Below are 6,157 nucleotides of genomic sequence, written 5' to 3'. Positions count from 1 at the left end.
TGAAGTCAGCCACTGGCACGCGGCATTTCTCAAAATAACGTCACATTCTGATGAGTAAAATAATTGGATGTAAGGACTTGAGGTAAACAAACGGGGGAATGGATATCTCACAACATTTCCATGGAAACTACATGACAAAAGCAGGACAGGTTGCCAAAACAGAGTGTCATGAAGCCGGTTTCTGCTCTAAGGCTTTTATGTCCGCCATCATCAAGCTAATTGCTGTATCTGTGAGCTAATGTTCCCATTCAGACGTCCCTATAATAGCCCTTCACTGTGGCAGTCCGGGAAAAAAAACGATTTGCAAAGACATCATTAGAGACAGGAAGGATTCTTCGTGACCTTTGTTTTCTTGATATCTTCAAGGCCACTTCATGAAATGTCTCATGTATCCTATTGTTTATGCTTTTTTTTATATATATAAGTGCCTTTACCCTTGTGGACATTAAATAATAAATTCTCTTGCACATTTTTCATACTAGTTGAATTAATGCATACTAACAATATCCAAAAATGTATGCATTACTACATTTTTTTTTTTTTTCAGAACCAAAAATGTAATTTCCACTACACATCAACTGATTTATTGTGTTAAACAACATTCTGACAATGACATTTTTAACAGTTCTGGAATTTTATGCATCCTGAATACACACAATTTTTACACTTTTTGCAAAATTGGAAATAACAATACAAAATGTTCTGGTCATATTTACCTCAATTCTTCATACATGATGTCTTCATATTTCACCTTAATCTTCTTGGTAACCAAGTACTTAGTCAAAAAATAAATAAACAGATAATAAAAAATTTAATGATTTATTTTTTTAATAGAAAATACATCACAACTGAACTTTGTGATATAAACGGTTTACACTCCAGAATCAAACTGCTATATGAATTTCCATATACAAAAACAATCCAGTTTTTAATTTTTTCAAACTAGTTCTTGCTGATTCGTTTGATTCACATTCAATTTTAGAGAGAAATCTTGACATTGTACTGGAATGAAATTTACTTGTTTAACCGCTTTGACCTAAAATATTCAGATCTTAAAATAATATTTCAATAATTTAACCACATATTCGCATATTAACAGTTCTTTGATGTTGGTTAATGGTCACATGACATGCAGGCACATAAAATATTAATAAAAATATATTAATAAAATCTTTTTTAGCAAGTGTGTTTTACTTGATAGTTATTTTAAAATTATACTTTTCTTTTTTATGATTCAATTATCAGCTTTTCACCAACTCATGAATTCCCAGAGGTTCGCAAACCCCAGTTTGAGAATTTGAGCAGACGCAATTTTTATGTGTCCCATCATAGCTGACTGATCTGTATCTTGTGAGTACAAAGTCGAAACCTCGTCAAATTTGGTACACATGAAAAACGGGACATTCTTAGGATGCATGACAAATTTCATACATTTTCGATGCTAAGGGGTGCTATAACTGAAGAGAAATCTAAACATTTCAAACTACGTTATGCTAATTTAACTATATCAACAGCATCAGCATCAGCAGGTCCTGTTCTACAAATCTGCCATTTTTGCTTATTTTCTCCATCTTGATAACTGCCTTTCGCTATAATACCTTTTTCCTTTTTGTAGTGGCTGTGCATTCTGGAATTTTCTCGCAACCTGGACTCCTCCTGTCGGCGTCGCTGCTCCAGTTGCTCGCAAACATATGGTGCACAGCGCGCTTCAGAAGGAAGTAAAACATCCACCCTTGGAAATGCAGCCTCACTAATCACCGATGCCTGGTCGGGGTTCTCAGCGGCTGGTAAAGTGGCAGGTCTAAGAGTGTTTTGTCTGATCAGAGAAGCATGAAATTAGTCCAACTGAAACAAAGTGGAGATTAATTGGGCGTGGCTACACAATATTGTTCCGCCAAGTTTTAATATCCTCATTTAGGGACTTTTAGCCTGGCTGAGCTTCAGAACGCATTTGATGCACACACTTTAAAAAGACTAGATTCGGTTAAATGGCAAATGCTATGTAAGGTATTAAGTATTTATGGGTTTATTCTCTTGGTTCAACCTTCCCTCTGGAGTTCATTGCAGTAACCACTTTATTACTTCCCGGTGACATCAGAAGTGCCCTTCTGCCTTTAAAGTACTCTTCTCTCTATGCATTCTGTCATTGTTGAGAGCTTTTGGTTGCCATAGAAACATGCCATGAAGTGGATTTTATCAATGTTTCTTTCATTCAGTCTTTTTTTTTTTTCTTTATTCAAACATGTCTAGCTTTACTAAAAAGCCTTCATCCTGAACTAACTGATCAAACAAGGTTATAGCTACTGTCAGTCAACGGTGGCCACAAAGTGTTTGGTTTATACAAGTCTGAAAGACTCTCTGGGATATGATTATATTCATATATTCCATAAAATGAAAATCTGACAAAAATTGGTGCCCTTGATTGATGCAATGAGCCCCTCGTATCCTCAAAGCTCACTCACAGCGAAAACCAGAGGACATCTGACTTTGCTTTTCAGTAATTTATTTTAAATCAGATTTCAGCCTTCCCATGAGTCTCTTCCTCGACTGTAGGCGGGCGGAGGGTTCGTCCTGACCTGTGTAATAAAGATGTATTTCATTAATTCGGTCATCAAACATTTAAAAATGTTAGGAATTTTGAGGTAGGTGGTTTGAACCTCATTCAGCCTTGGGACATTCAGTTCTCACTCACTTAAGTGAGATAAAACACAACCAAAGAAAAAAAATTAAGATGTGTTATCGATTTAATGATGAACCGACTTTAACAGAAAAACTGAGTGTTTTCTATTGTCCTTTTGCATTATCAGCACGTTTTTCCTGTTTAACACTGTAAAGCTGCTTTGACACAATCTGTATTGTATAAAGTTATATTTTCACAATCTGTATTGTTATATTTTTAAATATATTAAAACTGAAAAGAGTTGTTTTAAATTATAATAATATTTTACAATATTTTTTACTGTATTTTTGAACAAATAAATGCAGCCTTGGTTGAGCATTAGAGGCTTCTTTCAAAAATATGAAAGAAAACCAATTCAAATATAAGCATTATTATTGTAGGAATAATATATAACAATATAATATAATTTTATTGACTATTTTTCTTTCCTATTTTGAATTCCGGAGCTGTTTGCTATTTAAAAGGTCATTTCCATGCTAAACCACCCACATCGTGTAATTATGAGTGTGTTTAATGACATTTTAAGAGCAATAAGTGCATTGCATTCAGAGTTTCCCATCATGCATTCTATCAAGGAGGTGTTTTTTCAGAAACGGGGTTAAACTCTGAAAAGCAGGTGGCCGTTCATTCACTGACCTGCCGCACCGCTGCACTGAAACTGCAGTCATGACCTACTTAGTGGCAACTGGCAGTTTTCCAGATCTCAAATTAGCATGTCAGATAGGATTATGCTCCTCTGACTGATCCACTGCTAATTAACACCAATAATGATTGAAGTATTTTAGAAGGAAGACAGAATGAAAATGCCTTGTTTTGGACAATCCGCCCATATGGAGTTTAGATGCAACAAATCTCATCTACACACCCAGCATCTGTTGTTACCTTAAAGGGGACATATCAGGAAAAACAAGATTGTCTTTTTAAAAGCAAATAAATAAGTATAATACTAATTAGAGAACAAAACTGCACATTTTAATTATTTCAGTCCTTTAAGAAAGCATTTAAAATGGAAACAGCTTGGCCCATTAACAGATGTTGTATGTCTTAAAGGAATAGTTCACATAAAAATGAAAAATCATCATTTACTCACCCTCATGTTGCTCCAAGCCTGTTTGACTTTGCTTTTCTTCTGCAGAACATAAAAGGAGATGGTTTAAACAAATTTTATGCTGCTATTTATAACAAAAACATAAGCAGGCTGTCAAGCTGTAAAACAATAGTTAACAGTTAAAATGAAAATTTGCTGAAAATGTACCCACCCTCGGGTCATCCCAGATGTAGATGAGTTTGTTTCTTCATCAGAACAGATTTGGAGAAATTTAGCATTACATCACTTGCTCACTAATGGATCCTCTGCAGTGAAATATGATGAAAAAAAGTCAAAGAACATAAGGGTTAGTAAACAGTGACATATTTTTAAGGGCTATTTTAGATACTGTTGCTAAGTGTTGATAAATATCAGCCTAGTCAGTTACTGTACAATGAGTGGCGTAACTAACATACAATCATTAGTGAAGAAAATTTAAACAGATTTTTTAAATTGCAGTCCTAGTTCATTTAGTGTAATACGTCGTGAGTAAAGGAGATGGTAATCAGGCTACATTGAAAAATTAGGCTGTCATCTCAGGGGGGATCTTAGACCATTTCTGATACTGAAAAGGGAAAAAAAAAAAATATGTTTTGGATGTTGGTTATTTTTATTGCAGGTGACCTGAGAAACACTGTACAAGCCAATTGAGACTGGGAGCATATTGAATGCATACATATTAATTAATTCTGCAAAGCATGACACGTGCAGCACAGACTTGGATTTCCACTAATTAATTTTTTCAGCTGCACTGTCAAGCACGTTCACGCGACAATTCCCACAGGGATTCAAAGAAAGCATACAGTGATCGGTCCTTTAGAGCAGCTTTACTGAGCAGACAGCTACAAGTTTGCACAATATTATTCTCCTTGTTCTTCTAAACCGATTAACACAGCGGCTGAATGTTGTACGTGTGAACGTATTTCAGAGAGACCAATTAGGAACATCTATCTCTTAACATCCTTGAAACCTGATTTAATTAAACATCTCTTTTATGAAACATATGATGAGCACAGAAGTGAAGAGAAAAATGCATTTGATTTCTTTCCTGAATATCACACAATGGAGTTCTGCACCAATGACTCCTTGTTCATTGCCCCAAATTTGATATTTTCTCCCTCGTTTTTGTTTTTTGTGACCTGAAGATGCTCATTCACTCAAAATTATAGACACTGCGCAAGTAAACAAACTTGCCATTGAGAAAGTATCTGAATTAATTAGGTTTGTTTTATACACCAGTGGGTCTTTTCCCACACTGCAATGAGGCTTGAGAGAGACATTTAATTAAAGAAAAGATTAACTGTTTTTATTATTCATACCAGCTCGGTGGCATCTGTGTGAATTGAATTTTATATTCATATACCACAAGAGAGGGAAGCTTAATTTAGACTAATAAATTATCTTTTTTGCAGGCTTCTGTAAACACAAAGGTGTTTATAATTTCATATATACAGTAAATTTTGCAATGCGAAGATGAGTCACCAGATCTGCTTTGAATGACTCTGCTGCTAATTTAAAGCAGTTATGTGTCTCGAACATTGCCCCAAATTTGATATTTTCTCCCTCGTTTTTGTTTTTTGTGACCTGAAGATGCTCATTCACTCAAAATTATAGACACTGCGCAAGTAAACAAACTTGCCATTGAGAAAGTATCTGAATTAATTAGGTTTGTTTTATACAATGCGAAGATGAGCCACCAGATCTGCTTTGAATGACTCTGCTGCTAATTTAAAGCAGTTATGTGTCTCGAATATGGAAAAGATGTACATTTTGACATTATTTACTCATCTGCATGTCACACTCATACTTTATGCTGTCATTTTGTTGATGGAACATGAATTTTGATCTTTTCTATGAGCACAAAAAGCACCATAAAATGGGTCCAAATAACATGCCATCTAACCTGTCTAAATTAAATTATAAATCAACCTTCATTCCCAAACATAGCAACATGCTTAAAACAATAGTTCTCCCAAAAATGAAAATGTGCTGAAAATTTACTCACCCTCAGGACATCCAAGATATAGATGAGTTTGTTTCTTCATGGGAACAGATTTGGAGAAATTTAGCATTATATGACTTACTCATCGTTGGATCCTCTGCAGTGAATGGGTGCCGTCAGAATGAGAGTCCAGAAAACAGCTGATAAAAACATCACAGTAATCCACAAGTAAACGTCTCGACTCCAGTCCATCAATTAACATCTTGAGAAGTGAAAAGCTGCGTTTGAGACGTATTGAGACGTATTGAGACATCTTTAACTCAAACCAATACTTCCCACTAAAATACAAGTTCTCTATAATATTGTTTTCTCACTGCAGTGGATCCATTGGTGAGCAAGTGATGTAAAGCTAAATTTCTCCAAATCTGTTCCAATGAAGAAACAAACT

This window comes from Sinocyclocheilus anshuiensis, unplaced genomic scaffold (genome assembly GCF_001515605.1).
Source record: "Sinocyclocheilus anshuiensis isolate Anshui unplaced genomic scaffold, SAMN03320099.WGS_v1.1 scaffold392, whole genome shotgun sequence".
NCBI lineage: Eukaryota > Metazoa > Chordata > Actinopteri > Cypriniformes > Cyprinidae > Sinocyclocheilus > Sinocyclocheilus anshuiensis.
The sequence above is the reverse complement of the archived record's forward strand: the minus strand, read 5'-3'. Positions refer to the sequence as shown.